The 24,709-nt window shown below is 40.3% G+C and overlaps 1 protein-coding gene across 4 annotated transcripts in view; it reads left to right on the top strand.

The window, feature by feature from the left end:
• Nucleotides 1-24,709, top strand: part of LOC117562119 (nesprin-2-like) — a 56,309-nt gene that overhangs the window by 4,376 nt on the left and 27,224 nt on the right. Inside the window, exon 2 of one of the 4 annotated variants that reach the window (XM_034239899.1) lies at nt 20,286-20,340. The exons of 2 other annotated variants lie outside the window; for them this stretch is intronic. The gene's annotated coding sequence lies outside the window, so the exon portion shown is untranslated. Of the gene's footprint in view, nt 1-13,815; nt 13,872-20,285; nt 20,341-24,709 lie in introns of those variants that run through there. One more of the 4 variants, XM_034239901.1, reaches the window with a different exon arrangement.

Here is a 24,709-nt window from a genome sequence, read left to right as displayed (position 1 = left end):
CTCAAAGAAAACACAGGAGTGGTCAGACAGTGCAACATCAGTCACCACAACCTTAGAGATATTCAGACCCTTTGAGATAATTAAGTCCAGAGTGTGCCCCTTATTGTGCGTGGGCTCCGTCACATGCTGAGTCAGTCCATAACTATCAAGAACACAAAACAGTTCTTTAGCCCCTCTGTCCTGGGGGTTGTCAACATGGATGTTAAAATCACCAACAATGACTAGACGGTCAAAGTCAATACACACTATAGACAGCAGTTCAGTAAAGTCATCAAAAAAGCTTGCACAGTATTTGGGTGGTCTATAGATATTTAGGAACAGAGCTCGAGAGGAGCATTTCAGCTGAAGGGCCACATATTCAAAAGAATCAAAGATTCCATAAGATGTCTTCCTGCATTGAAGGGAATCATTTAACAGAATAGCAACTCCACCTCCTTTCTTATGCATTCTTTCCTGACTCATAAAACTAAAGTTGGGAGCGGTTGATTCGATAAGAACAGCTGCACTGTTATTCTGTTCAATCCAAGTTTCTGTTAAAAACATAAAATCGAGATTGTGCTCAGTGATACAATCATTGATTAAAAATGTTTTTCCTGCCAAAGACCTGACATTTAATAAAGCTAGTTTAAGTTTGTTAAACACACTATCAGTCATGTTTTTTGTAACAAGCTGTGGCTGACATGGAATCACTGCTAAATTAGATAAACTCACACAAACGTTTGAGCGCTTCCTGTTTCTAAGATGATTCACCGCTCTTAATCTATTACCTATCAACACAGATATCGGCAAAGCTACTGGCAGGCAGGGCCCCGACATGTCCTGGAAAGAGTTGAGAGTGCCATACGCCCTTGAGCCTGGACCCCACACATATCAGTAAGAGTTTGTTGTGTTTTGTACACACACATTCTTATCAGGCTTCAGAGACTGCAGATGCTTTCTTGAAGGGAGGGGAGGTGGTTGACGTAGGCACGGGGATGGAGACGGGGGAGATGGTGCGGGGGTAGAGGACATGCTGCCAGGGGGGGAGGTGGTTGACGTAGGCGCGGTGATGAAGACGGGGGAGGTGGTGCGCGTCTCTGCAGTGATTTTGGTGGGCGTCGTTGAGGAGCGGGGGTAAAGGACATGGTGCCAGCCCTGTGTATCGCCTTAGTTTGGTCTTTGAACTCCAGGAAGGAATCGGTGCCAACCCTCAGTATCTCCTTTGTGTGTTCAGCGATCTCCAGGAGGGTGGGCGAGGGTGAAAGGGTGAATGGAGTATCCTCAAAGGCGTTGACAGGGGGGGGGAGGGGGGAGGGGGAGGGGGAGGGGGGGGGGGGGGGGGGGGGTGGTGACGGTGACGGGCGGTGGAGACTCCTCCATGTGTCTCATATGTCTCCCATAATCAGAAACATTCCTCAGGCAGGTGCAATGATAATTCTTCAGGGTTTTCTGCGCGATGTGTTGTGTCTTTCTCCTGTTTTGATTCTTCTTGCTGCTTGTCCTTGGCAGAGGGAACAGATTGATGACGCAGGCAGTTGAATATGTTAGAGATAAACAATTTCACTCCTGACTTGTTCAGGCAAACTCCATTTGCCTTGAAAAGATGTCTGCGGTCCCAGAAAAAGTTAAAATTGTCAATAAAATGGACAGAATGGTCAGCACAGACAGTTGAAAGCCAGGTGTTCAGTGCAAACAATCTGCTGAATCTCTCCACTCCTCTTCTGACTGGCGGTAGAGGGCCACTGATGAACACATCTGCATTTAGAGAGCTGACAGTTTCCAACAGACATTTAAAGTCTTTTTTCAGCACTTCTGACTGTTGTTTCACAACATCATTTGTTCCAATGTGTAGTACCACATTCTTCACAGTCAGATGCTCAGCCCCAATATGCAGGATCTTCTCAGCCAAGTCAGAGACCACATCCTTGGGAAAACAGAGTACTTTGGTGTTGTTCTTATTACACAGACCTTTTACATCTCTTACAGCAGAGTCACCCACAATCAGATTTTCAGGCCCAGTCGTTAGCTTTCCCTCTAGCCTTTTACTTTTGGAGTAGCTATTGGTCCTTACCCTGCTGTGTGAAGAGGACAGGTTATCCAGGTCATCAGATCTCCGGTTCTCGGTCAGCGGAGCGTATCTGTTCTGGATTGGCACACTTGGTGGTTTAGGAGGATTGTTTTAATTCTCCCTTTAGCAGCTGTCCACTGCTGTTTCCTAGTATGAATAGGGGTTGAAGAGGCGCTCCTCCTGGGTGATGACAAAGCAGGCCAGCCGGTCACATCACAGATTTCTGAGCGCTGGGCTCTGCCTGTTATCCGTCCTCCCAAATCCCATGGAAATGATTTACTCTTAGGTTTTGCACCCAGAGAGTTCCAGGGAGGACTACCACTTGTAGATTTATTACCCGGTACACAGCCCTCCTGTTCCTTGGAATCCTTGTAGCTGCTAACTAGCTGTGAGTTAGCATACCCTTCTCCATTATTTTGCAATACAGGTAAAGTGGTGTCATTCCCACGACATAGTCCATTCACTTCCACGTTAACTTCCAACCGTTGCATTTTCATTTCCAACACAGCCATCTTCTGTATAAGTTTTTGGAAGTCATCTGTAGAGAACGGAGGCATTTTGCTACCAACTAGCATGCAGTAGCCTACCAGGCTTTAGCTGTTGCTAGGCCACGCTACTGTAAGACTGACGTCGTCGTAAAAATGTTGAAATATGGCTGAAACCCTCCGTCTATTTACGAAGATTAACTGTCCCAGTGATAAGTTAATGTCTAGGAACCGCTGCTCGAAGTTTTCAGAGAATAAGAATAGGAAAATCAGCATAAAAAGTAAGCAGAGGCAGGAGCAAGCAGAAAAAGCATCTGCACTGTAAGAAAGATAAGCAGTAATTAAAGCTAACTTTGTACCTTCGATGCACCGCTTCCGACTCCCGTCTCTCGGCACTACACAGGTCATGTGACCGAATCACTCAAAATCTGTGCTGGGTCAAATAACTATACTGGCTGCATAGGACACACCTCTTTTTATTGCATTGTAATAAATTTAACAATTTATTCATTTAAAGATCAAATGCAAAGCTTCCAAATATGCTACATTTTTATAGAAATGTTGTTTTTAAGACTGCCTGTATTTTTTATTTTATTTAAATCGAGATATTACACCCAAAAAAAAAGCTTTTTATTGATCCAAAACTCGACCCAAAGCCGTCTGAATTTCTGACATGTAATTCCAAGCAGCCTCCGCGCGCGTGACGTAATAGTGGCCAAACAGTCTCTGGACCAAATATCCCGACTCGGCAGTCTCGGTCACATGTTTTTCGAAAATAAAACTGAATTAACATGGGTTATTGTTGTGCTTTTTGTTGTACGAACGGTGCGGGATCTGGGAGAGTTTTACATGCATTTCTCAAAGACCAAATCATCCGCAAAAAATGGAGCAAGTTGTGTTCTGACCACTTCGCGTGTGATGCATACGACGTTGATCCTGCTATCATGAAGTCTGTTGGTGGAGAAGCATTAATAGCACGTCGGAGGCTGAAACCCGGAACCGTCCCCTCCATATTTCAGCACAAGAAACCACTGAAAGAACGAAAGACCCGGGCGATGCAGAAACGCCAAAGAATTGAGGTAAACAACTTTTGATTATATTTCAAAGCGCACGGAGCACAGCAGATAACGGAATTGCAGTTTTATTGCTTATAGAGGTGGGCACCGTTAGATTCTGTGTCTTTACGATCATAAACAATGTGTTGGATGTGGAGCTAGGATAAGTAATAAGGGCGCTAGGAGTGATTTCGGTGCAGTAATAGGTTAGCATTTTTCGCTCGGGGCTAATTCACTGTTAGCATTGTAGTTTATCTGCAGCTCATTCATCGCTCCTCCACTCATAACGGAAAAGTGTGAACAATATGCATTATGATAGGGATTAAATCCACTATTATTCCTCCTGGCCCAATAAAAAATGCCCCCCCGCGCAATTAAAAGTGACTGTGAGCACTTAGAAAACCCAACATTCTTCTAACCACTTCATTAGGCCTATGCATAAAAAAAGCCCTCCGCCATGCTTTCATTTCTTTCAGCCCGAGTGGGTGCTTATAGAGGTGGGCACCGTTAGATTCTGTGTCTTTACGATCATAAACAATGTGTTGGATGTGGAGCTAGGATAAGTAATAAGGGAGCTAGGAGTGATTTCGGTGCAGTAATAGGTTAGCATTTTTCGCTCGGGGCTAATTCAGAGTCTCACTGTTAGCATTGTGTTTGGTTGTGATGGTTCCCAAATTACCCAGTGGTGAGTCCGCCTGGACTTTATTTTTCTAAACCTCTCTAAAAAGGTCAAACGTCACTTGTTTTGCATCAATCTTGATACAGGGTACTTATTATATGTTATAGTTTGGATTCCTAAAGCTTTTAGTCTATAGTCTACTCAGAATCAGACATGATAACGAAACTAAGTTGTACTATCGGCGGAAGCAGCTGTGAGCGATAAGCCATGGTTTGTTTGTTTGGCCACTGTGACGTCACGCGACGCCATCTTGCGGTAGAGCGGCTGAGAAAATAAATCGTCGGACTTGGTGTTGGGGGTTGAACAAAATAAATATTGCGCATTGCCAGACGCATATTATCTCCGATTTTAATACTGAAATATCTTAGATAGTGTTGTAGCTATATGACTTCGATTTTACTGGCAATTATAAAAAAACCTTTGCATTTGATCTTTAAGGGCAGTCTGCTTTATCCACCAACACAAGGGTCATTTCTCAATGTCGAGGAGGCTTGCTTGGTAGCACATGTATGGTGAGCATTTAAACAGTGCTTTGGCTTCACTCGATGACGTAGTATGCTTGAAACTGAATTTCGTTGCACTGATGTGTGATGACAATAAAGATATATTCTATTCTATAGTGGCTCTGGAGCAGCTTTAGTCAACATTGAGAAACGGCCAAGAACACCAGTCCAGAACCAACAGCAGAAGGACCCGCTCTGAATCAGTCCGTGTCGCTGCAGCTCAGACACACAGGGATTTATGTTTTTTTAATACAATCATGTCAGGTTTTGGGTGGATTTTAAATAAGTCTTGGATTGCAGAGTATGAATATCCTCTTGCTATTTTCAGACGATACGTGTGTAAAGTTTGTGAAGGCAGGAGGAAAAAAGCTTCCGCGATCGCCGTCTCCTCTCAGTTCCTCCAAACCCCCCCCTCCCTGAAAATAATGAGTGACAGGCTGATAGTAACCTGATAGAAAAGTTATTATTCACTTAATCACTGATTGAGATATGATGAAGCTAACTTAATCTCATACATTCATGGGATTTATGTAACAGTAAGACAGATAATGTAAGTGTGCACCCACATGCAGTATTTTCGTTTTTATATGCTGTTGTAAATACTCTGTCTGCTGTGTTCAGACTCAAGTCATGTTTGTGATGCCACATTCAGGACATTCAGTGTCCTTTTTTTTAACAGAAGTCCTAAGCTGCAGCTAGACTGCAGAAGCATTAGTTTTTTGTTTTTGAGGATGGAACAATTTCACACACAGATATAGGGAGGCTAGACCTCTACAATTGGTTTACTTTGGTTTATAAATGAATGTCCAGACATTTATTTTATTGATTTCTGAAGCACTTTCTGAATAATAAAAAGAGAGTTCATATGTATTTACTGCATGTATTCATTGATGAAAAAGAAGCCAAGTGCAGTAATATAGAAAATTGAGGAAGCAACGCATTGGTATGAATCGTGATGCATCGGATATCGAATCGGTGACAGGATAATCGTAATCAAATCGTGAGACCAGGGAAGATGCACATGCAGCCCTAGATGAGTCATTACTTTCATGTTACAGTATTACATTAATGGATCATTATTGTTGACATGCATATGTAAGCGCTACTTTAATTTGTCTTTAGTCATAGTGGAGCACATTTTTCTACTCACCATATGCTTTTGGTAATTCATTCTGTGATACTGGATCATATTGGTATAAACTCTTGCACCATATGTTCCATTTTATATCAAAAGTTCAATATTTTGTTCTGTAATTTAATGAATTAAAAGCTTAAAGTATTAACTCAAGAATGCTTAAGTGCTATTGTTGCGTAAATTGAGCCTTATTAGTTACCTTTGATAAAAAAGTAAATCGAGTACAAAGTAGAAAAGTATCAGCAGGACTGTACCATAGGCCTACTGCAGATTAACGGAGAAAAGTAATATCTACATATAAAGACGGAGAAAATAAACGATAAAGTTTATGGTTAAGTGTTAGCACCCCCCGAAGAGGCACAAGCTCTTACGTTGATAGTGGAGATTTCAATAAATTCAATTTGGTGACCGATATTCGGGTACAGCCCTACAGTTTTGTAGTCAAGTCACCAATTCTGGAGTCCGAGTCACTCTCCAGTCCCTATTCTTCAATTCCGAGTCCCCTAGGATGAGTCTCAGGCCCCGTCCACACGGAGACTAAACCAATTTTGAACCAAAGTCGATTTAAAAAAAAAAAAAGTCTTCCGTCCACACGGAATCAGCTCAAATGAGTCCTTCCAAACGAAACCGCTCGAAACCGCTGGAGAGAGACGCTGTAGTACATATGCTAGGCCTGTATGTGGCGCTGTACTTCTGCCAAAAATACACCAAAAGCAGCGAATAAGACCCCCTGAGCATGGGCATAAGGCATAAACAAACAAACAAGGTAGAAGATGGCGGATATTCGTGCAAGAAGGGAGGCATTTGTGTGGACTGACGACCCTGTGATCCACCGTTGTTGTTGTTGTTGGCGAAACGCATCGACAATGACGCGGGGGTGAGCAGGAGAGGTGGGACTATGGCATCATCTATTCAGGAAATTATCGTATAGGGCGTACACACGGAGCCGCAAGCGTGTTGTCTCCAGACTTACCCACTTTGGGAGCCGGTTTCAAAGTTGATTGGTTTCGGGCTCCGAAGCAGCGACTCCGTTTCGGCTTCGTGTGGACGAGCCGTCTATACCAGCAGTTTTCAAAGTGTGAGGCGCGCCTCCCCTGGGGGGCGCCAGAGAGCTTCAGGGGAGGCGCAGCGTGAGAAAAAAATAACGAGAAACAGTGAAATCTAGCTAGTTAACTTTATGCGAGCGGCAACATGGATCGATTTTTAGTGAAGTTACCTAAAGTGAAAGAGGAGACAGCGTCTGGCAGAAAACGTCAGCTTTGTTTTGAAATAAAAGTTGTGGCTCATCGGACATTTATGAGAGAAAATACTTCATGTCCGAGTGCAAGTGAATGCAGCACAAGACGTGAGCCTTGTAACTCCTCCCCCGGCCCTGGCGCGAGCAAGGAAATGTCATTGGCGGCGATTTCATTTGAACGGGACGGCGCATTCGGACCCAACTACACAGAGGGAATGAGGTATTTGCGGTCTACAATGACAGAGAAGAGACTGTCAAGTTTGGCTGTACTCAGCATTGAATCAAAACGCACTAAAGCGTTAGATCTTAAATTTGTGAGGCGTTTTTGCTGAACAAGATGGTAATTGCCGCATTCAGCTGTTATAGGCATGCCAACTTGATGCTCTGCTCACGGATGACTCGATGAGCATAACTGTTACAAACTCACTAGGGATGAGGAATGCAACACACACCAGTATGTAATTCGTAATAATTATAAGTAGTTTTATTACAGAACAGGTTGTAACAAAATGGAAGGCGTGCATCCTGAACAAACAAAAAGGCCAAAAGGGCACAGGTTGACAAATAACCTAACAAAAGGAGGACTCTAAAAAAGGAGTCTAATGGCATACAGAAGAAATAAATACTAATATAGGGAACAAAACAAAACCTCACTTTAAAAGTGATACAACTAAATAAAGGAAGGCTGTAAGAAAACACAGCTAGGACAACCGTCAAACAATACTAAACTAATCTAAGCACATCTGTTACGGTTGCTGTTTGTCTGCTCCTTAATCTGCTGGGATTGTTTGCAGCTGTGTGTGTGATTATGCAAATGAGCTGTGTGATTGCCCCAACATCATTAGCTGCCCATCCTCTGGTCCGCCTCTGAAGATGGGGATTGGATTGACGTCGTCCAATCGCAGCGCACAGCCGGCGCACACCTGCTGGGGAGGAGTACAAAGGCTGCGGACTATCACCACTCTGGAGGCTCTGTATTGTGGGACAGACGCCTCTCGCTACTTACTCTCGTTCTGTGGTTAACTTGTGTGGTCTGTGTCAGGTAGTGTGATATTGTGTATTAGTAGTGCCTAGAGTAGCTTAGTTAGAGGTTAGAGTAGTTTATATAGTGTTTAGAGTAGCTTAGGGTTTTGTGACTGTTGCCTTTAGTTTAGCTATGTGTTTTGTATAAATTCCCGGTGTTAGTCTGTACCACTTTTAAAGTGAGGTTTTGTTTAGTTCCTTATTTAGTGTGAGCTTTATTTCTTTGTATGTACACGGACTCCTTTTTAAGAGTCCTCCCTTTGTTTGGTTATTTGTCAACCGGTGCCCTTTTGGTCCTTTTGTTTGTTCAGGCTGCACGCCTTCCATTTTGTTTACCGCTGCAATTTACAATAAATCACTTATAATTATACCAATACCAATCTGGTTGTGTTTCTTCCCTTTAGTTCCCCTAGCCTAATAGGGAACGTAACAACATCTAATCACAACAATACTGCTAATCACAATAACACGGTCCACACAAGTTAACCCCCAGAACGAAGAGCAAATAGCGAGAGGCGTCTGTTCACTCACCAGAGCCTCCAGAGTGGTGATAGTCCGCGACCTTTGTACTCCTCCCCAGCAGGTGTGCGCCGGCTGTGTGCTGCGATTGGATGACGTCAATCCAATCACCATCTTCAGAGGCGGACCAGAGGATGGGCAGCCAATGACGTCAGGGCTACTGCGCAGCTTATTTACATATTACACGCACATCTGAAAACACTCACAGGCAGATTAATGAACAGACAGAAACAGCAACCGTAACAATAACAAACTGTTAAGATGATGACCTTAGGTGTGTAAATATTTTTTTTTATTTGTGGGGGGCTGCCCCCAAAAAACAGTTTTAAGTCCTGAGAAAGTCAAATAAGACGGTGTGTAAAACTACACTGCCCAGCCAAAAAAAAGTAACCACTTTGATTTAACTAGGCCAGTAGGTAAGGGCATTCCACTGGATAATAATACCCCTGCATTATAGCAACAACAATAATAATAATAATAATAATAATAATAATAGCAATAATAATTGGGAGGGGGGGCGCGGCTGTTCTTATGTTCTCTGAGGGGAGGCTCACCTTCCCACACTTTGAAAACCCCTGGTCTATACGATAAAGAACTTTAGCGGATACAACGGAAATCATCTCTGTGTGGACGGGCCCTCAGTCGAGTCCGAGTCATTATTACCTGTGCTCAAGTCCGATTCCAAGTCAGACTCACACAAGAAGAGTCAGAGTCTTGTCTCCCACGTCTTTAGACTGAGAATAGTGGGGGTCACGGTACGGGAACTCTCAGCTGCACATGCCTGGGGCAGAGTACATCCAGATTCGAGACAAAACTTGTTTGAGTCTAAGTCAGATCGTCAATGTCCGAGTTCATCAGTGCACGACTCAAACCTTTATCGGATTCCGAGTCCTCGTGTGCGAGAATTCACGAGTCCAAATCCATCACTGCGCGAGTCTGTCGATTTACGAAAATCAGCCCTCGAATCCGACTCACTTCCGAGTCCAGGACTAGATTACTCCAGGTCCTACTGTAAACACATACATAACTAAACATATATTGAAGACATAACGAAAAAATGGTTTAGATACTTTTTTTATCTGATTTTGTGTTCATGAGGTTTCCGACATCATCATAAAGGCTTTGGACTTGTGGAGGTGTGTCTGTTTGTGTGCTTCATGTATCCGCCATTAAATGATTAGAACTGTAAGGAATACAGTCAAATCGTACAAACACTCTCCTGTTATCATTGGATTGTCTCTAAGTTTCTCCATGGTGCTGCTGTCACTGGAAGAAGCACCACACTTAGTGTTGGTATGTAGGAATGTGTGGTTAAACTGCCTCTCCACCCAGTGGCAGCAGAACAACACACAGACCTGTTTGTAGAAAATCCTCTGCCACACCTGCATTTAAGAAACAATTAAACCTGCCTCTGTGTTTGTGTGTGTTTCGGGTTGGGTCTGTGAAACAAACAAACATGTTATTGTTTGGAGCATCGTCTGGCACTAGTGTTGCAGTGTTGTTTCTATTTGCTCCTCTTCAGCAAACAGTCAAACAATAGAAAAGGAATTGACAACACATTTACTACTTCTCAAATGTGAGGATTTGCTGCTTTGTAATGGAATATATTTGGATTTTTGACTGTTTGCATTTAGTCATTTTTCTTATAGTTTGTAGTCTTATATATCTTTGGGTTGGACATAAGTGCAACACAGAAGCCAATGAAAAGGACACAGTGCTGTTTCCAACACAGTTAAAGTAGAGCTGCAACAGTTACTCAACTACATTAATTGAGCGGTACAAAATGATTAACATTAAAAAGCACGTTTTTTTTAATTCAAAATGCCAGAAAGTGCTCTTTTTTTCTAACTTACTAACTTATTAAATATGGATTTTACTTGCTTTCCTCTGTTTTATATCATGTTAATTACATATCTTTGGGTTTTGTACTGACAAACCAAGACATTTGAAGACATTACCTTGGACTTTGAAAAACTAGGATGGACATTTCTCTCCATTTCCTGACATTTAATAGACCACATCTGCAGTTTATTTTTGCAAATCATTATTAACTTGTTGCAGCCCTAGTGTGAATATGCCAGAATTAATAAGTTGAAAGTTAGCAACCTCAAATCAGCCAGTCAGTATAATGACATTATCCACTTTAGCCATTCAACAAGGTATGTAGCATATTCTAAATCATAAGTATGCCTAGACTTATAAACTAACTGACATACAGCAAATCTGAGACAGGTTAATATTCCTGTCCAGGTGCCTCTGGGCTTTGCATTTCAATATATTACATGTATGTAGTGGGCTTATTTTTCACATCTTGTACAGATACTGAGGTGAACCGGCCTGCAGCTTTTTCACACATATATAATATCATATAACTGTGGCTCCAGTTTCACTTCAGACACCTGAGCTGTGTGACCTGAGAAACATGTATATGTTTGACCCCATTCCCACCTCAACCTACGGTCATGAACACTGACAACAGGAACATCTAATTCGTTTTTATCCTTTCCCATGCTCTATATTATGATCAAAGTATTTTTAAGCTTCAGTCTGTATGCTGAGTAGGGCTGCAACTATTTTCACTATTAATTTCTCTACTGGTAATTTAAGTGTCAGAACATTTTCACACAATGCCCGTCGTAAGTTCCAAAAGCTGAAGTGATGATTTACTTTTTTTTGTCAGATCAACTGTCTAAACCCCAAAAAAGGTTAATTGAATATCAATGGAAAAGCGGCATCTTTTAACATGCGAGAAGATGGAACCATCGCTGACAGGCAACCTCTTATCCGCAGTCTGGTCACGGAGGAAGCGGTTCCAGCAGAGGGCCCCAAACTTCTCTTTCCTGGCATCAACCAGCTCTGATTGGAGGATACCAAGGCACTCCCAGGACAGCGTGGAGATATAATCCCTCCACATCCTGAGTCTGCCCCAGGTTTCCTCCCGGTTAAATAACCCCCATAGGGAGGTGCCAGGTGGCATTACCTTTCTGGCCCTAATCCTCTTCCGTATCAACCTTACCCAGTAGTTGCGTTTCCCAAAGTTAATCCATTCATGTCACAATGTTAGCTATATGGCTTTGTGTGTATTGGCAAGTGTAATGAGGCTGATATAACATTTATTTTTGGTTCGGAAATGCAGATCAGAAGATACGGTAGTAGTCGTGAGTTGATGCTGCACCAGTCAATGAATCACCTCATCTGGCTCCTTTCAAAATGGAGCAGCGGCTTTACTTTGACTCCCTCCAGGATGACGGCACGTCTCACCTAAGGGAGATGCCAGCCCTTCGGAGAAAACCCATTTTGGCAACTTGGATCCACAATATTGGTCTCTCGGTCATGACCCGTCCTCTATGACCATAGGTGAGAGGAACGAAGATGGACTGGTAGATGGTGAGCTTTGCCTCCTGGCACAGTTCTCTCTTCATCACAACAATAGCTCCTGCTGCTCCGATACTCCAGCCCATCTCACGACCCATCGTCCCCTCACTCGAAAACAATACCCCGAGATACCTAAACTCCTTTACTCCTTGCTTGAAAAACAATGAAGTGATACAGTTATGAAGTCAATGTTTCAAGTGATAGCACAATGAGCCACGATCGCAGAAAGTGACGTAGTATATTAAGCGACCTTTAGTGAAAGTCACATGGTATAGCAACGTATTTAATTGTGCTAAAATCCCTTTTGGGAAGGTGGGAGTGCAGGTGGATGAGCAAAGTTTCATTCAGAACTCTTCTTCCGTGTGGAACCAAAAACTGACTTGTGTTTTCTGACATTATGTCATGTGACGCTACAGTATGTCACGGTACAGTGTCACAGAACAGGGTTGGGGCACACGTGAAAAAAGTGTATTCGATCTGACTAAAAGGGATTTCATTTTTGGGAATCAAGTCAGAATTCGGAGTGTAGAGTCAGAATTTTAAAGGGAGAATCCTGACTTTTTTTTCTCCAAATTCTGACTTCAATCTGAGAACTAAAAAATAAATTCACTTTTGGTCGGATCTCGAAAATGGTAGACCTAATCCTCTTCTATATAAACCTAACTGAGTTGTTGTGTTTACATTTAACCTGTATGTGATTTGAATACATGAATGCTTTTATGCAGATAAGAACATACTGTAGTAGTGAGTTGATGCTGTACCAATCTATGGATCCTTTGACAGCTGCAGTGAATATCAATCAATCAATCAATCAATGTTTATTTATATAGCCCAATATCACAAATGTTACATTTGTCTCAGTGGACTTTACAGTGTGTACAAAATATCAGTATGACAATATGACACCCTCTGTCCTTAGACCCTCACATCGTACAAGGAAAAACTTCCAAAGAAAACCCACAGAATAAACCGTAAGAGGAATCTGGTTGAAATGTAGTAAAGAGCATAGTTTTGAGAGGAAGAGGAGGGAGAGATGAAGAGCTGAGGGTGCAGCAGAGAGAGATAAGGGATCTTAGAGTTGCTATAAAGAGGATGCAGAGCAGCTTCTGAGTTGATGCAAGGGTTTTGAACAGAGCTAATGTCTTTTATTAGTGTTGCTGAAGCTGCTGGGCTTCATTAGGACTCTCATTACCTTCATTACGTCCCAAAGCCCCCCCGCTCCCGTGGCAGCAGTCTCGCTCGTTGCTAGCTAACATCTGCAGGCTAATGTCCCCGCTAACGGCCATAACACCACATAATGTTATTACACCATCAAATAGCCTGCTCCCTTCGGCTTTATGGATTCTGTTTACTGCAGCACGGCAGCCCTCTGCCCAGAACACAGGGACAGTTTGGTAAACCCTGTCCTAAAAGTACATACCCATACAACTTAAAGGGATAGTGGAAATCCGCGAATTTTGGGTTTAACTTATGTATTTTTATTAAAAAGAAGCATATTAAACAATTTTTATAATTTCATCCGCCTAGTTTCATTTTATTTTCAATTTTACTGCGCCCTCTCAATGAAACGAAATACTTCGGGAATCGTCGGGAATCTTCGGGTGATGACGAGAGCTCAGGAAGACGGGCACAAACAATGGCGGACATTCAATAGCATTTGCATGTGAATAGCCGACCTTTATTATGGTGAATAGATGTGTTTTGTATGGCTGTAGTGCGACAGAAAAATTCTACGTGACACAACGACATTGGATTAACCTTGAGATGCGTTTTTATTCCGTTGAACACAACTTTTGATCACAAATCAAAAAAGGTAAGACGTAATTATTGTAATATTTTTGGAACCGGATGTTGTTTACTTTCTCTTTTCTGGCTGATAGCTCCAGGAATTCGAGGTCTTACAGTGATGACATTACACCTGTGGAGTCTCAGCTTTAAATCGTATATCTTGTTTGTGCAGTTAAGATAGTAATAAGGGCATTTCCACTGTGTGTTGTGTGTAAAAAAGCGTTAGCATTAGTTAGCATTGTTTCGCTCAATGCTAATTCAAAGGCTTGGTATTACTCTTGTGTTTTTTCTAGCTAACAATTGTTCTTATTGTCAGTTAGCGGAGTTTCTTACCTTTTAAAAGGGTATGAAACATTAATAGTTTCATAAATGTTAAGAAGCCCTGAGACATGTGAGAGAAAAAAAACGGTGGGAGGGGTCCACTGGGGGGACCTTCGGCCTTAACTGGTTAACAATGATTAATATTTGTAAAGGCTACAGGTGATCTATGCTTAGGGACCTACCAGTCAAGATTATTTGTGCGTAGGGGTGCATCATCTGGCGCCTGGTCCTGGTCATCCTCGCCATTGCCCATGCCGTGAACCATCACCTTGGGCTCGGGCTCGAACAAATAAGGACGTAATGGTCCATCGTCTGGCTCAATATTCTCACCATCGTCGCTTACTGAACCGGATTCAGATTCAGTTCCTAAAACGACATTTTCGTAGGAAAGCCGAGAGGATGTTTCTGACTCGCTATCATCACTGGATACCTCGTACAATCCTTCTTCTTTGTCTGGTATATTTGCCCTTCCACGTTCATTCTGCATAGACGCCATGGTTTGTTATCGTATCGTCTTCCTGAGTTTTCGTCACTTCCGGTTAGGCTGAGAAACATTTCGTTTCTAAAAAACTTCGGGGAAGCTGCAATAAAGTGCTTCTAACATGCGTAAGGCAATTATTATATATTTTTTTAATCAGGTGTGATTGTTTTGGTACGTAATTACGCTTGTATATAAGTTAAAACGAAACTATTTGAGGTTCCATTTCCACTATCGCTTTAAGTACATTGTGAATACAGTTCTGAGGGAATCATATTTGTATCTTGGATTACAGTCTCAGTTTGAAACACATTAACACAAGTTGGCTCAGAATGAAAACGGAACTACTTGGTCTGGTTTAGGAAAAGATCATGGTTTGGCCTAAAATTACATTTGAATTAAAAATAAGTTAACAATGAGTTACGGGACACAAACAGTGGTCTCTTGGTGGAAGTCCTGTGTTAGTTTAACACATCTTTCCACCCCAACCATTCCCCTACACAGAGTTTAATTTGAAAGTTGTGAATCGTCCATAACAGGACCGAAAATAGGATTGCCTCCATATGTAAGCTATACAGTTTTTGTTTTATGGCAGCGTAGTTTAATAGCTGCTCTGGTCTCCATTGCAAGGTTTATTGCCAGGTAGATGGCACTAATAATGTGTCCATATCATAAAGTAAGCTAACATACATACAATGTTAAAATAAGTCAACTCTTTCAATTAAGTTAAAGGTGGGGTATGTCATTTATTTCAGAAACACTTTTTGTTATATTCCATGGAATGCTCTTAACATCCCGATAGCAATGAATATATTAAATGCTTTGACAATAAATACATTTAAAAAAATGTCATCTGTGGAAGCCGTAGTACTGTAAAAAGTATGACAATAATTTTAGCCGGCCCGGCTAAAGTAACTGGATGGCCTACCTGCCTGTCAGCCTTCCATCTGTGCACAAACTTATCTGGTGCCCTCATTGGTCATGTGCGCGTTCGTGTGTGTTGGAGGAGGGGCTCTGTAAGGAAGTGGCAGATTTTTTCTGGTCGTGTATTTTCAAATTCTAGCGCACTCGAGCTGGTTTCTCCAAAATTACCTACCCCACCTTTAAACTCTCCTTTTTGAATATCCATATTTCCTATACAGTTATTTTCAAGTGTTTTTCAAATGTTGTGTGTGTAAAGCACCCCCATATTTCTATTTTATTCCCGTTAATTACCATGGAAAGATGCCACTTTGAACAGTCCAAGAAAAGCCTACCTTTCTCCATCAGCAGTTGATGGTGAAACCAAGTTAGCCAACACCTGAGTTTATAAATCAACACTATTTATAGATTTTTGAAGTCAACTCAGTTTTGGAAACAAGTACTGCTAAATGGTGACAAATGCTTTTCCCCCTACATTTTGTTTTGTTTGATTAACCGTGGACACATAAGTACTTGATACATTTTGATAGAAGTAGTAGACAGAAACGAAGGATTCAAAATAAACCATCATTATTTTCCACACACATGTACACAGCGAAATTCGACCTCTGCATCCAACCCATCCTAGGAGCAATGGGCAGCGCTGTGGGGGGTCCAGTGCTGTGTCAACTGAAACCTCTCCAAGTACCAGTCTACACTCTTTGTTTGGTTGGTTCGGGGACTTGAACCAGCGACCCTCTGGTTCCCATGCCATGTCCCTACAGAGCTACTGCTGCCCCCCAAAAAGTACAGATCTACCTAAGCAAACAGAGACAATGTAGACTCTAACAGTGTTTAATATATGAGTTCAGCAATTTAGATAGCACAAAACAAAGAAAAAACATGATATAGAAATACAGTTTCACCCATCGGCTCTCTAAACATTGGCACTCGTCCATTTAAATCGGTCAACCACTATAGTTTGGTTTGAATACAATTTGGTTTTGTGCTTCGGTGCCAGCTCAGCATAGTTGGCTCCTTGGTCGTTTGTTTCACATAAAATCAAACTGATTAAAGTGATATTTCTCTTTGGTGAAAAATAAAAAAATGTTCTTCCATCAATATCTGTTCCTCACTTTGAATAAATTCACACAGACAACATTAGTCTGTAATTCAAACACACAGTTTTCTCTGAATCTTCATTAGCTGTTATGTTTTAAAGACATACAATGTTTTAGTATGACGTACAGATCCCCCCCAAAGAATATACAGACATTACAAACGTACTACTGTCCCAAAACATTAGGACTTTACTATTTGTAAAAGCCACAGAGCTGAAAATGCTATGCTCGTCCTGAGGATGGCGCTAGAGGAAAGGCAAGAGGTCATTACAAGTAATTGTGTTTTATCTGCTTGACTGATCACTGTCACAGGCAGAGATTCTGCAGATAAATAATAATATGTTTTGGTGTTGTTAAAGTCATGAACATACATTTGTTCTGAAACAGAGCAGAGCCTCGATTCTATCTCTATCAGAGATGCTGCCACTCGCTCCTCCACCGTGTGTCTGAGCCTCTCTGCTTATCCCTAACTCAAACACTTTCTCCTCTCACTCTGTGAAACTCTCTGCACTCTGCTGCCTCGTGACGCCACTTCCAGCTTACTTAGTTTAAAATTCAAATCTGTTGAGTAAAAAGGCTCTGCTGATACCTTTAGAAGTTTTAAACATCCTTTCAGTCTGAGACTACATTTTCTAAGAGCTTAGAATTATAAAGTCACATCTGTTTGGTTTACTTTTCAAAATGATGACAAAGGGTTCAGAAAAACAGACATTCCTGTAAGTAGAGAAAGCATTGGCCTACTAGGGCAAGTCCTTAAATATACATTGATGTTGAGTATGTTAATTCCCTTCAATCAGTCTACATACTCCATTAAAGATGCTATACATAGCTTTTTTTAAATCTACACATCATTGGCTCATTAATTAAAAAATGTTTACCATAATAACTGTAAATCAATAAGACGATCAGCTTAGTGGCTTCTACATGGTTTTATATACAGTGTTGCAGTAACGAGTAACCCGGAAAATCTAAGCATTTAACCACTTTTGGTTCCCTCGTATTGAAGGCAACGTTTTTATTAGTGGTCAGAAGCCTAAAATAAGGTCTGTGGTTAAAACAAGCTTACCAGATAATCACCTTTTTGTTCTACAGCATAGAATACGTAAGTAAAAATCCTATTTGTGAATGTCTGAAGCTTCTATAGTATGTAGCCTATCATCAAAACAGCGGTTTCTAACAAGTGACTAAATAAACTACTAAACATCATCACGCCGACACGAGCCTGCCTTGAGTTTAGCGGTCGTGAAGCGCATCCAGGCAACCCTGATATAGTTTGTTTTATAGCATTGACTTTTTATTTCAGCCAATTATATTTATGCTTCGAAATCACTAAGTGGTGTTTACATGTGGAGATTATCCTGCTCAAACAAACGTGTTTAATATCATAAACGTGTGTTTGCCACAAAGCATTTCCTGCAATACGAAATCCAATGGGGAAAATCTAACTTCCCAGCTTGGCCTACAAAATCTCCTCATCACTGTCCCACTCCGGGAAGGGAAAGGTTCAGCAATGCTCTCTGGGGCCCTTTAGGGTGAAATGTTGCTTGATCCTTCATAGAAGATATTCAGTCTGATTTAAAGGGGCATCAATAACATATTTGCCTTAAGTAAATTGCACCATGTGATGGCTAGAGTATACCATCAGTTTAGATTGTTTCCTCCAAGCCGAGCTTTGACTATGCAAATCTGTTGGCCTACAGTACTTTTCACAAGAAGTGTCATAATATAAACTTAATCTATTCTGACCTGTGATCACTAATCTAAGAGGAGTATTGTTAACTCTGAAACCGAAGGAGGCAACTTTGAGTTACGATGGAGGTTCTTCCATTATGTGCTCAGTTAGTTGCTCAATACCGTTTCATTTTCTGTCTACTGAGTTTTTTTTCTTGCTTTTGGTTTTTGGTCAGGATCTCTTTACATATATTGTATATAATATCATATGCTATATATTCTATATATTGCATACAATATATCCGTTTTCAAGATTTTCGGAATATTCAGTTGAAGTATGCAAATTAGGCATTATCTCTTGCTAACTTTTGGTGAATTTAGAAGAAATCCACAGTGAAGAATACACATTTAGATAAATAAACACCTATTGTTGTTATATTGCATGTTTTCTTTCCATTACTTTCAAAGAGCATGACCTGTTAGAACATGTTAAGCCAAAACTCTTAAAATTGACCTGTGGATGAAAAAAACAATATTTCTGCCTGTACGGTCTATTTAAAAAAAAAAAGTATTTATCATAACTACAAGAACTGCACTTGGAACACATTTTTGGTTTCCAGGAATTTCAAACTCATGTTGAAATGTAACGTGACGTTAGAGACATACTAATGCATTGTTGGTTTTGGTCTTTTTATTGTTTTGTTTTTCAAATTTTGAATATCATTCAAAAGTATATTCAAGATTGGTATCGTTCCCCCTTTGGCTCTATGACTTAAAAAAAACGTGTCAGTTATTTAAGGACGATTTATAAACGTACACACCCTACAGTTACTCTCACCGTCTTCTATTCCGTCTCCTCCTTTCCCCACCTTCTTCTCTACGTAATTTGATAGTTGATATCATCAATACCCCCCAGTCCTTCCTCCTCTTTCTCACTCTCTCTGTCTGTTTGTCTCTAAGGAGGACAGAAAGACTGTTTGTTCCCTGCCAATAGAGTCAATGTATTGTCTAATCTGGACAAAAGGGGACGCCCTTTTGTCCAGATTAGACAATACATTGACTCTGGGAGTAGTAGTATGAGGAGTAGAGGAGAACACATTTGTTAGAAGGGACAAGGATAGACAAAGGGGAGAGGTTATGAAAATGTATACAATTCAAGTTATTTCTCAAAGAATGTTTCTGCAAAGTAACAAGAATAGAAACGGCAACAATGGTGGTATGCTCGTACATGATTATCTGTCCCGCTACAAAATGAAACGTTTTTATTTCCCAATTACATGAAGAAAAATGCATTTCTTTTAACAGGGACAGTGCACATTAATCAACATTTCTGTAAATGTGCCAGAGTTAGCCAAGTGGCTATTTTTCATCTGAAGTCTGTACACTTCCTTTTTTGGAAAAAATGCAACATTATCAGGTGTAGCTGTATACTGTTTATTGGGAGTGGATGCACTGTCGTCACTGTCACATAACCCATTGGTTTATGGTCTACCAAAATGGCACAAGTTGCTTTGATGAACTACTGGCAGCTAAGTGTGTGGTTTAGTGTGTGTGATGAAAGGCAATGTAAGTTAAACCCAACATGGAAGGCTCCTTGAGAGGTTAGTGTGCTGCAATTGCATCATTTCTTTTTTGTAATTAGAGAGTATTTCTTTATTGAAGGAAAGCTTAGAACGGCACTTTTCTCAAGATGTTAAAATATTCTTTTGTTTCAGGTGACAGTGTATCCTACCATTTGGTGCAACATGTTACTATAATGTACATAACCAAGTGATTTAAACCATAAACTGATTAAGTACATTTTCACCTTCGTATTAGTGAAAAAGTTAAATTGTCTCGTAGACTTCTATACAATGGACCTTTAGTTTTCAAACAGTGGAATCGCCACCTGTTTGTCGTTAGAGAGAATGCAGGTTTAAGCTACTTCACCTTTGGTTTCATTTTCCAGACACGGACAAGCTTGTTGGACAGAATCTGTGAGAGGAGTAGAGGAGGGGAACCAGGTAGGAGGAGAGTTTCTGACAGCCGAGCAGCTGACCTTACACACACACACACACATACACACACATACCACAGGCCTCTTTCTGATGCACACTTGGTCATATTTGTGCATCTAAGTTCTCAGAAGTCCAGTGATTTGCTAACACTGTGCAAGAGTTTTTGCTTGACACTCAGGATTAGGTTTGAATTTGAGTTACATTAAAGGTAAATGTACTTTTAGCACAACCTCGAGGGCCATCCACACTGCCTGAGTGTTGTCAGACGCATTCAATTGAACATGTTTTACAATCCCCTGCAACCACACTAAAAGACACTTTACTCTACTTTTAGTGTTTCTTCTGAGCTTTAAAAGTGTAAACTCCACATGCCCACAGCAGGAGGGTGAATATCAAACTTATATTGGTCACATGTACACAGACATCACAAAGGTTGTTTCTCTGTGGCTGCTGGATGTGTACATTTGAAACCTAAGCCTTATCAATGTCATAAAGTGATAATATGTCAATGTTTTTACAGCTTGTTGTCTTTCCCCCAGTGTCCTCACAATCAACGCTGCTCTATTTCACCACCAGTTTGACTTTGGTTTGTCGATCTTATTTCTTGTAAATATAAAATACAGCTAATCTAAAGCTAGCAGTAGCTAACTTGCTTGGATATCAAGGTGAATTAAGAATGTACGTTAACTTGGGAGGCAAACATTTTGTAAAAACTAGCAAATATATGCTTAAAACCAGATGTAATAACCTGACAAAATGAATAGACCACCTATTAGAGTGTCTTTTAGCACAACTTGGCGCAGAACAATATTGTTGCTAGAAACCTTTCAAGAAGCCGGGCCTAATACATTCTGTGCTTTATCGGCTTTTTTTTTTTACTATAAATTGGACCTTAATCTACAAAGTGAACATAATGCAGAGTTGAAGAAGACTTGAAGTGAGATGTAATGTTTTCATAGACTTCTATGCAATGCAATCTTATTATTTTCCCCTCCAGTGGAGTCGACCCCTTGCCATTTGAAAGAAAGCCTTTTTAAGACACCTTTTTCACTTTTCAGACCTGGAGGTATATTTTAACTTGTCCTAATTTATATGCGCCCATTATTTCTAAGTAGTGTAAGGTTTACAACTGTCCACAGAGACACTTTTTCTGCCTGCACCACTGTGTTCATCCCTGTGTGCAGTCTATCCACAGTTGAGTTGTTGAGGGCCGAGATGAATATGGTATTTCCAACGTAAATGATGGTTAATGTGGTCAAGCAGTTTGCGTTAATAGCTGAGCAGCAGAGCGGATGATTTACGCTGTCCAGGACTCATTATTTGAATCATTCATGGTTTTAATAGTCTTAACTTCCTCTCACCTTCATCACCTCCTCAGCTGAATATCACTTTCCCTCTGAAGCGGCAGCCTCAATCTAATAAGAGCCATTCATCTCTTTTTTTACTCGCTGCTGAAACTTCAGGGAGTGATGTATTTCAGTGCTTCTGTCCCGCCTTTTCCAAACTGCACTCTCTGACCTGCAGTGCGTTTCTCTGCACCCATAATTTGTTCAATGTCAGTTCGATTTAACTTTTCTAAACGTTAAGGTCACAAACAAATTAAAGTGTGGCCTTGCTTGCCAGTTGTAATATGTACTGTAAAACAAATTGAAAAAATATTCTTTCGTAATTTATGAAACCATTTTCTCTAATAGTGGTTTCACCCTGCATCATTAGGAGTTGTTTGGATGGAAAGCTAGACGAAGAACTTTATTCATCACAGCAGGAAATGCCACTGTTACAGCAGATGTGAGCAAAATAAACAATTACAATTCTATCAAGTTTTTGTCTAAACTGTAAATTAAGTTAAACCTCTTTTTATGGTATTTATGGACTGTATTTGACATCCTCTCTATATAGTAGTTTACAATGTTAGTGGCCGTCCGTCATTCACATGCTGGATTCAAATAGCATTGAATCAAGGGATTGGCCGAAAAAATGGTGTATGCACATGACATGTTGGAGAAAGGCAGTAATTGGCTGGCAACTTCTTTATTTGAGTAATAATAAATGAGTTTGTTTTGCTGCATGGTCGTACATTGTATTTCTTACAAAGTAGTAAACAATACAACTGAAGTATTAATCTGGAACTTCTGTTACCAACCAAATGTCAATCCTATGTCCCTCCCCTGCCCATTCCCTGACAGAATGGGAATTATCATTGTCTCAGGATGCAGTCACTGTGGGAATATCATCACACTGTGAATGTGTCACCTTCACAGCTGAGTATCATCCAGTTTATGCTGCAGACCTCCAGCACAAATCCCCCTCGGACCATGCTAATAAAGACTCATATAAATTAAGCCCCTGTTATGTAACTGCTTTCTGTCTTAGCTTTCTGTCAATTATCTAATTGAGTATAAGTTAAGTCTTCAGAATCTTTCCTTCTCACCTCAGCTCTATCTCCATATCACCATCCGGTCTAACAAAAGCCATTTTCATAATCTTAATACCTTGAATTCACTGCCTCTCATTCCACATTGTACATCAGAGGAGACGATATCCTCACCATCTCAGCGGGGATGAGTCTTAATAGTGAAGATGAGCTGCTTCCCCTCATTCCCTCATGCTGGTCTGTCTGGCTGCCTCTGGTTTCCTGCAGGCATAACAACAAGCACTGTTCCCTTCTGCAGAGACATCAAATAGTATGCAATCTAGAGAATGCTTCTGCTATCAGACAAACATCTGCCAACATGAAAAAAAAAATACTTGATAAGGTTTCCTGAACGTAGCATTAAAATCAGGTCACTGCCAATTTATATAAGGCCTTAAAAGTAGTAATGTAAGCTTTGGAACTTAAGACATTCAAGATAAAGGCTCCTGAAAGAGATTGTCTTTTTAATTCATCCAATTATAGTGGAAGTACAGAGGAGGATCTGATAAGCACAGTACCAAATCCTGCATGCAGGGAGGAGTTTTGCTAACTTGAAACAAGTTTAATAGGCTAATCTAATGCAAATGAGGCTTGATGAAAATGTTTATCTTCGATTTGTGAAGCAGCATTTACAGGGTTCAGGCCTTTATTGTGACTTTCTTTGTAGTACTCAACAGAATGCAGGTTAATTATAGTTTCTGATAGCAACTTTAAAGCAAGTACCAATTCAAAGATTGAATTCAATCATTGGATTCCAACTTCCAATCCCAACTAATATATTTTAATATTTGTTTCAGACAATAGAACAGAAAACTAGTGAACATAGTAAAAATCGAACATTAGCAGGGTGGAGGGGAGCAAGGATTGGCGGGGCCTGTTTCTCTATTAGCAGTTAACACTAGCAGTGGCTAACTAGCTGGGTTAGCAAGGTGTATTCCTAATTTACATTCACTGTGATATTAATTGTTAACTTAATTTTGGCTAGCAAGACCAAGCTTAAATCAAGATGTACTAACCAGATAAGATGAACCGCCGAGTCCTTTGAGTGTCTTTTAGCACAACTAAACAAAGAACAATGCTGATCAACGCGATTGTTCTAGCTAGCTCTAAAACATATACCTGCTTTAGCGTCTATTTCATTTTAAAGAGGACCATAAATGACAAAGTTAACATCATGCTGTATTGAATAAGACTTGAAACTAGCAATTGAGAACAAATTGTAAACCCATAAGGAAAACGCTAACTGAGTAAAGTGCAAAGTTGTTTTCTCAAAGAAAATATCAAATTGAATCTATTGTTATTAATGACTTTCATGCAGTCGTACTTCTTTTTGCATCCAATTTAGTTGCCATCTGCTGGACAATTAAACAAAATATTTTGATTAAAGATACTTTTGGCTTCGCTTTTCCTATTTCTGCCAGATCGTTGTCACATGTGTTTAATGTAGTCATCCTGGTTCAGTTGACACAGGTATGGCAAGCCGATTTAGCTTTTATTCACATTCTTACTAGTAAGAATGTGAATACTAGATACTAGTAAGAATTCACATTCTTACTAGTAAGAATGTGAATTCTTGATATCAAAAATGCAATTCTTACTAGTGGTAATGTGTATTCTTGATATCAGAAATGCGATTTTAACTAGTGAGATCTGCATTGTTTTCTCATTCATTTCAATTTCTGATATCAGTAATTCAATTGTTGATATCAGAAATACAATTTGAACTAGTTCAAAATCCTTTTTTGATATCAGGAATTCTATTGTTACTAGTTATAATTACATTTTTATTTATAACTAGTTACAATTGAATTCCTGATATCAAAAAAGGATTTTGAACTAGTTCAAATTGTATTTCCGATATCAACAATTGGCATTTCGACTAGTTCAAATTGAATTCTTGATATCAGAAATTGGAATTTTGAACTGTAAAAAATGTTAAAAAAAAATGTAATTTGAACTAGT

This window comes from Gymnodraco acuticeps, unplaced genomic scaffold, assembly GCF_902827175.1.
Source record: "Gymnodraco acuticeps unplaced genomic scaffold, fGymAcu1.1, whole genome shotgun sequence".
In the NCBI taxonomy this organism is placed as follows: Eukaryota; Metazoa; Chordata; class Actinopteri; order Perciformes; family Bathydraconidae; genus Gymnodraco; species Gymnodraco acuticeps.
The sequence above is the reverse complement of the archived record's forward strand: the minus strand, read 5'-3'. Positions and strand labels throughout refer to the sequence as shown.